This window comes from Salvelinus sp. IW2-2015, unplaced genomic scaffold (genome assembly GCF_002910315.2).
Source record: "Salvelinus sp. IW2-2015 unplaced genomic scaffold, ASM291031v2 Un_scaffold1415, whole genome shotgun sequence".
Lineage (NCBI taxonomy): Eukaryota > Metazoa > Chordata > Actinopteri > Salmoniformes > Salmonidae > Salvelinus > Salvelinus sp. IW2-2015.
This window is the reverse complement of record NW_019942892.1, coordinates 356,380-366,349: the sequence shown is the minus strand read 5'-3', so window position 1 is coordinate 366,349 and position 9,970 is coordinate 356,380. Positions and strand designations below refer to the sequence as shown.

At 43.6% G+C, this 9,970-nt stretch overlaps 1 pseudogene; it reads right to left on the bottom strand.

Moving 5' to 3' along the window:
• Positions 1–9,970, bottom strand: part of LOC112070750 (trafficking protein particle complex subunit 10-like) — a 32,154-nt pseudogene that overhangs the window by 14,404 nt on the left and 7,780 nt on the right.

Sequence of the window (9,970 nt, the reverse complement as noted above, 5' to 3'; positions counted from 1 at the left end):
CCATCACACCAGTACACCTTCCCCATCAACCACAGTAACCTTCCCAGTCACACCGTAACCGTACCGCCATTACACCCAGTAACCTCCCATCCCACCTACCTTCCCCACCACCACCGTAACCGTACCCATCACCACCCAGTAACTTCCCCATCACCACCCAGTAACCCTTCCCTTCCATCACCCACCCATAACCCTTCCCCCTCCACCAGTAACTTCCATCACCCCATAACCCTCCCCTCCCCCAGTCACCACCAGTAACTCCCCATCACACCATACCTTCCCATCACCACCAGTAACCTTCCCACATCACCACCCAGTAACCCTTCCCCATCACCACCAGTAACCCCTTCCCATCACCACCCAGTACCCTTCCACCACATCACCTTACACAACCGTACCCCATCATCACCCAGTAACCTTCCCATCACCACCCAGTAATCGTACCTCCAGCAGCATAGCTCTGGACACAGTTATGCAGCAGCTAGGCTCTTTGTTGTCACCTCCCAGGGCCTCTGGAGAAGATGAGCAGGGTACACTGACGCAGACAGTGTACTGCGTAGCTCCAGCAGGCAGCCTGCCCGCTCTGGATCCCATCTCTCTTCTCCATGTCTATGGGCGCCGCAGGAGCAAGCCAGTCCATCTCTTCACCGGGGAGCGAAGGAACCCAGCCACTTGGCCCCGTCTACACACGGACACAGAGACGAGCAGAAAGACACAACTAGATGCTGATTTTAATGTATTGAGTCGCTGAATTATAAAGCTTGAGTTATTTGGGGTATTTTTTGGGGGGTATTTTATTAGGATCCCCTTGCTGTTTTTTTGTGTTTATTAGGATCCCTGAGCTGTTTTTTGTGTTTTATTAGGATCCCGTTAGCTGTTTTTTTTGTGTTTTATTTAGATCCCCGTTAGCTGTTTTTTGTGTTTTTAGGATCCGTGCTTGTTTTTTGTGTTTTATTGATCCCCGTTAGCTGTTTTTTGTGTTTTATTAGATCCCCGTTAGCTGTTTTTTGTGTTTATTAGGATCCCGTAAGCTGTTTTTTGTTTTATTAGGATCCCCGTTAGCGTTTTTTGTGTTTTATTAGGATCCCCGTTAGCTGTTTTTTGTGTTTTATTAGGATCCCGCGTAAGCTGTTTTTTGGGTCTTTATTAGGATCCCCCGTAAGCTGTTTTGGGTTTTATTAGGATCCCCGTTAGCTGTTGCGAAAGCAGCAGTACTCTTCCTGGTTCTACAAAAAACATGAAGCATACAATAATACAGAACATTCAACGTTTGCTGCGGTTAGGAACCCTACCTGTCCCAGACCTGCTGTTTTCAACTCTAATGATCGGCTACGAAAGCCAACTGACACTTTATTCCTGATTTATTATTTGACCTTCATTATGACATTGGACATCTTGGCCTCCCTCTAATTCTCCTTCTCTCTTCTTTCTCTCTCTCGGAGACCTGAGCCTAGGACATACTCAGGACTACCGGGCATGATGACTCCTTGCTGTCCCAGTCCACCTGGCGTGCTGCTGTCCCAGTTTCAACTGTTCTGCCTGCGGTTATGGAACCCCTACCTGTCCCAGAACCTGCTGTTTTCAACTCTTATTATCGGCTATGAAAAGCAACTGACATTTATTCCTGATTATTATTTGCCATTTTGTCATTTATGAACATTTTGAACATCTTGGCCATGTTCTGTTATTATCTCCACCCGGCACAGCCAGAAGAGGACTGGCCACCCCTCATAGCGTGGTTCCTCTCTAGGTTTCTTCCTAGGTTTTGGCATTTCTAGGGAGTTTTTCCTAGCCACCGTGCTTCTACACCTGCATCGCTTGCTGTTTGGGGTTTTAGGCTGGGTTTCTGTACAGCACTTTGAGATATCAGCTGATGTAAGAAGGGCTATATAAAATACATTTGATATGATTCTAAAGCGTGAGAGGGAGTGGCTATACATGTACCTCCAGCCCCGAAGTTGAGAACATACTGAGTGAAGAGCGCGTCCAGCTCGTCGTACTGGACCAGGGCATCCTCACACTGCTGTAGCATCTCAAACACAAAGGCCAACTCCTCCTGCACACAACAAAACACAGGTACACACATCACATCACACGTGATCAAACCTACATCTCAAACACAAAGGCCAACTCCTCCTGCACACAACAAAACACAGGTACACACATCACATCACACGTGATCAAACCTACAGTTCAGAAACTGATTAGTACACACACACACACACACACACACACACACACACACTTGTTCAAAAGTTGAGGGTCAGCATCCCGGAGTCGCCTCTTCACTGTTGACGTTGAGACTGGTGTTTTGCGGGTACTATTTACTGAAGATGCCAGTTGAGGACTTGTGAGGCGTCTGTTTCTCAAACTAGACACTCTAATGTACCTGTCCTCTTGTTCAGTTGTGCACCGGGGTCTCCCACTCTTTCTATTCTGGTTAGAGCCAGTTTGCGCTGTTCTGTGAAGGGAGTATTACACAACGTTGGACCAGATCTTCAGTTTCTTGGTAATTTCTCACATGGAATAGCCTTCATTTCTCAGAACAAGAATAGACTGGTGAGTTTCAGAAGAAAGTTCTTTGTTTCTGGKCATTTTCAGCCTGTAATCGAACTCACAAATGCTAATGCTCCAGATACTCAACTAGTCTAAGGCCAGTTTTATTGCTTCTTTAATCAGAACAACAGTTTTTAGCTGTGCTAACATAATTGCAAAAGGGTTTTCTAATAATCAATTAGCCTTTTAAAATTATAAACTTGGATTAGCTAACACAACGTGCCATTGGAACACAGGAGTGATGGTTGCTGATAATGGGCCTCTGTACACCTATGTAGATATTCAATTAAAAATCAGTTGTTTCCAGCTACAATAGTAATTTATAACATTAACAATGTCTACACTGTATTTCTGATCAATTTTATGTTATTTTAATGGACCATTTTTTTTGCTTTTCTTTCAAAAACAAGAACATTTCTAAGTGACTCCAAACTTTTGAATGGTAGTGTATATATATATATATAAATAAATAAACACACACACACCCTCTTCTCCCTGTATAAAACCACAGATTCACCTGAGACATGCTCTCACCTGAGACACACAGACTGGCAGGTACAGACCTACCTGTACCATGAAGTAGTCACAGAAGCTCCAGCCAGGCTGATTGCATTTCTCCCGGAGGGTGCGCATGTCCTCCTCGAAGCGTCCCAGGTTCTGAGTGAAGGACATCAGCAGTAGAGTCCTCAGCTTCAGCAGGAAGGCACTCCACGACTCCTGAGACCTGGACGAATCCTTTAGAGCACATATGTCAGAGTCAAGGCCCGCGGGCCACATCCGGCCCGCGAGAAGGTTTTTTACGGCCCCTGGGATGATCTTGATTTATTATTAGAACCGGCCCGCAGACCGCAGCAAGCCGGCAGCCCGCAGATCTTTTACACGCACCAATACTACATTTCCCACAATGCAACGGTGACGCACCGAGCAGTAGGCTGCTTCATTTCAATATTTATTGGCACAGCAGTCGTCAGCATCACAGTAAAATTAACTTTCAGATACCCATCAAAAATGGCAAAACGGAAGGTGGACACTGAGAACCGGGGGTTTCAAACAAGGTGGGAGTCGGAGTATATGTTCACGAGGTAGCTGGAAAACCTGTGTGTCTTCTGTGTGGAGAAAGTGTGGCAGCGTACTGAAAGAGTATAATCTGAGACGACATTATGAAACGAAACACGCGGACAAAACAAGAATATGGACATGGAAACAAAGGCACAAAAGGCAGAGGAATTAAAACGAGCAGCTCAAATCTCGACAGGCTCGTTTCAAAAAAAGCCAAATCACAAGGCCAGGCTGCTGTCAAGGCCAGTTTTTATTTGGCAGAAGAGAGCGCTAAAATCAGCCCGGCCATTTACGGAGGGGATTTCATCAAAAAACTGCATGATTAAAGTTTGTGACGAAGTTGCCCAGAAAAAGGCAACTCTTTTTAAATGTGAGTCTGAGCAGAAACACCATTGCCGAGGAGAGTAGACCAGTGGTCCATCAATCTAAAGAAGCAGCTTGTGAAAAGGGAAAAAGATAAAAAATTGCTATTATTGTTTTTTTCTTTGAAGTAAATTTAGCCCACTTTGCTAAAATAGAAATATAGGCTACTGATGGTGCCTTGAATACCGGTTTCTTTCATTTAATGTTCATTTATGGATTTTTATATAAAGGAAATTTGTCTTCTTGTGTCTGGTTGAAAAGTATTTACTTCAAGTTGCCACTCTTGCTTTAGAATGACAGCTTGCAGCAACTCTTGCGCATTCTCTCACCAGCTTCACCTGAAATATGCTTTTTACCAACAGTCTTGAGGTTCCACGACAATCATGCCTGCAGCATCTAAGAGATTTGAATAATGGCCTTTTTATTCCTTTCACATTCTGCGTGCATCCTAAACTCTTCTTACACAAACTCATCACTTCTCATTATGTGGTAAGGTGTTTGGGTTTCGAAGTTGTGTGAGAGGCACTATGTCTACAATTCTATGGAGTTCGACCAGGCAATCTCCCATCCACTCATTCTGCGCGTCTCTATGGTTCAAAAATTAGTCCTTCAAGAGCACTTATACGAAGGTTGTGTTGGGTCATTGGTCCTGTCAAAAAACACGAAGTATACCGGTCCACTAACCGCCAAACTCCTAGTTAGTGCTAAGATTATGGTTGTTATATCCGCCTCCGTACCGTGGCTGTTCCAACTCTATGGTGGAGCTAAGTGTTGTATCTAGCCTCTCGAATAGCTTCATACTAAAGAGTCAACAGAAGGGCAGTTGAGTCACACCCAGAGACAAAACAGCCCACCCAAAACCTGAGCCGTACATTGCACGAGAAAACACACTCACTCCGTCCATGCTTCACCAGTAGGGGAGACGCACAGCCATAGTGGGAATCATCTGGTTCACCTACTCTGCGGCTCACCAAAAGGAGAGTATACTATATGGGAGACGAGAGGAAGTGGAAAACTCAAAAAAGACTCCAAGGACCAAGATTTCCAACCCCAAGTCTGAAATGAGTCACCACCGAATATGAGGAGTATGAGTAGTGAGATTCTTGGCCCATAGGAGCCACCAAGGTGCTACGGTATGACTGATAATGAATTAAGGTGTGCGAGATAGATGGAGAAGTAGAATGATATGACCCATGTTGAGCCGAGAGGCACCCTTAAGTGAGTGAGAACCCCGCAGAATAGAGGAAAAGAGGCCGCAGAGAGAAGATTGAGCAGAAGAGATAGAAGGCCCAGGAGAGAGTCCAGTAGCGCATCTGAACATATCCTGATTGTGTAGTCTTTCATGCGGAAGAAATCGATGTGTCTCTTTGTTTCTGATCTCTGGGCTTAGCTCTAAAGTTGCTTTTCTTCACTGAGGTCCCTATGGCGGGTCCAAATTTTCTTCTTGAAAATATTGCATATGTTGTATGCTCCTCCCTTGTAACCAAGCAAAACAAAACACATTTTGTTGTGTTATCTAAATTCGTTGTCTGTAAGTAGCGTGTCCTTTGTCGCTGCGCACCCTTCTCGTTTGGCATGAGTTCAGTTCCCGCCCAGTTTGTGTTCAAACCAATATAGCCGTCCGTCCATCTTGTTTTTTGCCTCATTACCGTGTTGTATAGAGTAGCCCTGAAATTCTCTATTTTGGTAAATATTGCTATCTTGTGTTGTAAAGTGTGTCCATTTTGTTTGTATCTTGTGTGTCTCACCGGTCATTCTGCTTGTTACAGAAGTCGTTGCGGATCTTGTCCACTAAGGAGGAGCGAGGCAGGATGTTGGTCTTGTTCTTCTTCTTGGCGTCGCTGGTCTCCACGACAACGATGACCCAGTCAGCTGACCCGTGGAGCCGCAGGTTGCCCTGCCACCTCATCATGTTGTCCCTGACTGACGCCTTGTACACCTCTATGTCCTAGAGGGTTTATTGACAGTTCATTATTCATTCATAAAGTTGTTTAGAAATAATTTCTAATCTGTTAGAACTCATTGGTTAGTCCTTTCTGAACCCCTAATAATAATAATAACAATAACAGCAATAATAATAATAATAATAATAACAATAACAGCAATAATAATAATATTAACCATAATAATAATAACAATAATAAATAATAATAACAATAATACCAACCATAACAACAATAATAAACAATAACAGCAATAATAATAAAAACAATAATAATAATAATAATAATACCAGCAATAACAATAACACTATTAATAACAATAACCGTAATAACAACAATAATAATAATATTAACAATAATCACAATAATAACCACATCAATATTAACAATAATTATAATAACAACAACAACCACAACAATAACAGCAATCACAACAATAACAACAATAACAGCAATAACAACAACAATAACAGCAATAACAACAACAACAGCAATAACAACAATAACAATAGCAACAATAATAACAATAACAACATTAATAATAGCAATAACAATAATAACACTAATAATACTAATAAAAACAATAAAAGTAATAATAACAATATCAGTCATAGTAATAATAATAATAACAATAATAATAACAACAATATCTGCATAACAGCAATAACAATAACAATCATAGTAATAATTATAATAATAACAATAACAACAATAATAACAATAATATTAATAATTATAATAATAACAACAGTAATAACAACAATAATAATAATAATAATAATAACAACAATGAGGTATGTTTTGTGTGTTCACTGTTCAGACAATCATAAAGTAACTCTCTCACATTACGAGTAAAAACAAAACAAAACGCTATGTATCTCAGGAAATAGTAGTGGTGCAAACCTCTATAGGAGTCATTACTATCAAATGCCCTGGATGAATGACATTTACTCTTTAATGAGTCCAACAGCCTTGATATACGGAAGTGCTTCTAAAACAAAAAAGGCTGGGCACTGTTTCCCATGTCGGTCACGAGTCGCTGACTGGACTGGACTTCCTTAAAACAAGTGAACCGCCCTTTTAGTACATCAACATGCTGTTTCCTCAGCACTTTTCCACTGATCTCCCTGAACAAACTGAGGGGCCAGCCAGGTTACACTCATTAGGAGGGAGGAAGGAAGGAAGGAAGGAAGGAAGGAAGGAAGGAAGGAAGGAAGGAAGGAAGGAAGGAAGGAAGGAAGGAATAGTAGAGGAATCCTCCTGAGACTAAATGCAAACTATATTTGAACCAGCTGGAATACACAACATGTAATGTGTTGTGTCTGTCAGCCATCCATCTGCTGCCTGCACTGAGAATAATACTGATAATCCACTCTGGATCAAATCCTCTAGCTAGGCTGTTACATCCCACCGGTTATTTAATGGAGGGTAGAGTAGAATTCATGTGTGTGTGTGTGTGTGTGTGTGTGTGTGTGTGTGTGTGTGTGTGTGTGTGTGTGTGTGTGTGTGTGTGTGTGTGTGTTAGTGTGTGGTGTTACAGCGTTTCAAATCCCCACAAGAATAATAAACAAAACTAAAATTGACCAACTGGGGAACTGTTTGTTTAGCCCCACGAGGTCAAATACTATTTCGAGGGGTTTAGGTTAATGCTTAGAGTTAGGGTAGAATTAATTTAAGGGTTAGCAAGCTGGGCTTAATTTTAGGGTTAGGTTTTGGGGTTACGGGTTAAAGGGTTAGGGAAAATAGGATTTGAATGATGACTGAATTGTGTGTCGCCCACAAGGTTAGCGCGTACAAGAATTGTGGTGTGGTGTGTGTGTGTGTGTGTGTGTGTGTGTGTGTGTGTGTGTGTGTGTGTGTGTGTGTGTGTGTGTGTGTGTGTGGTGGTGTGTGTGTACAGTTAAAACGGCCAGCAGAACCACGTTACAATCAGCAGTCTGTCCAGTTTAGATATGGAGGTAGGGGGAAAGTTGAGGAGGGCTTTGTTTCACCTCTTTAGGGAGGATTCCTCTTTGAACTGGACAAAGTTGGCCTCTAAAGGATGCATCCTTGGTGCTCGTCCATACAGACTGAGATCAACGAAAACAAATATTATATATAGACGTTCTATAAAGGATTTATATATTTAATGGCTTAACACCTGAGATGCTTCTTATCTAGCATAAGACCGAGAAAAGCCACATTTAAGTCGACAAAGTCATTCAGCCAGTACCAACAACAACAAAAAAAACTGTTTCGATTAGACCCGAATTACTTCCAGGCACAATCTTGTTCAGCACTCACCCTCCTCCACTCGATTGGTTCCCTGGGAAGCTGCTGGCCCATGGGTGTAGAAGAAGTGAAACAAGCCTGGGTCCCCACCCTTGTGCAGAGAGGGGGAGATTAAGGATAGAGGGAGGGAGGAAAGAAGGAAGGAGGAAGCAGAGGTGAGGGAAGGAAGAGAGAGAATGAAGGAAGAACTGATACCCAATAAGCACCTGTCAACAACGGATTTATGTCATATAAAATAGCCAGTTGAACTTAGACTGGAATTGGACATAGGCCCTCCCTATTGATGCCGCTACAGACTCATAAGCACTGCTGAGCTGATCACCCTCTGCCCTGGTGTTTTGCCAGACACGTCCAACCTTTCCTTGTGTTGCCGTTAAAGATGATATGACAGGAGGTACCCCACCCCCACGCAGCTCCAGAACCAACCTTTCTTGTGTGGTTAAAGGTTGAGTATGACAGGAGGTACCATCCCCACCAGGACTCCCAGACCGCAACCTGTTCACCTGTGTGGTTAAGGTTGAATATGTAAGGGGTTACCCATCCCCATCCAGACCCAGAACAACCTGTTCCTGTGTGGTTAAAAGGTTGATAATGACAGGCGTACCCCATCCCCCACCGAAGACTCCCAGAACAACCTTTCCTTGATTGTGTTAAAGGTTGATATGAAGGGGGTACGCCCATCCCCCACAGGACTCCCCAGACACAACCTTTCCTTGTGTGGTTAAGGTTGATCTTGACAGGGGCGTACCGCCATCCCCACAGACTCCAGAACACCTTTCTCCTTGTGTGGTTAAGGTTGGTTATGAAGAGGTACCCCATCCCACAACTCCCCAGATGACCAACCTTTCTTGTGGTGGTTAAAGGTTGATATGAAGAGAGGTACCCCATCTCCCCGCCCAGAACGTCGCACGAACCAACCTTTCCTTTGTGTGCTGTGTTAAGGTTTGATATGTACAGGACTTGGTACCCATCCCACCAGACTGCCCAGAACACCTGTTCCTGTTGTGGTTTTAGAACGGTTGATCAAGTGACAGGTAGGTAACCCATTCCCCCACCCAGACTCCAAGCACCAACCTGTCTCCTGTGTGGTTAAAGGTTGAGTATGGACAGGGGTACCACCCATCCCCCACCAGGCTTCCACAGGAACCACCTGTTTTCCTGTCGTGGTTCAAAGGTTGATATGACAGGGGTACCCCATCCCTCCACCAGACTCCAGAAAACCAAATTCTGGTTGTCTCAGTACAGCATTCTGTTGTATTAAGACAACAGCAAAGCAAGCCACTGCTGGGCATGTCAGGACTAAGAAACAAGAACATGGCTTGACATCTATGACTGTGGGAATATTCTAAGCACACTTGTGGTTCACCATGCACTTGGGAGAAATGTACGTACGTCCGCTTGTGAGGCTTTTTGCTGCTGTTTTGTGGTGTCGTTCACAGGTCCAAACAGCCTTGGACTTCAAATCTATTGACCTTATCATCATACAAATGCTGTAAGGCCTGTGCTTGCACCATAAAGCTGAGACTTTTGCCCATTGTAAGATAGGGCTGTTCAGTAAGACAACGCTGTAATAGCTCTGCTTAGTATCATCTGTTGTGCCTCTAATAGAAAACTGCACACAGCCTGGTATGGTCCCTGCCCAGAGAGAACAGCCCTGTATGGTTCCCCAGAGAGAAACGCCTGGTATGGGTCCCGCCCAGAGAGAAGCAGCCCTGGTAATGGTCCCCAGAGAGAACCAGCCCCTGGTTGGTTCCCGAGAGAGAACAAGCCCTGGTATG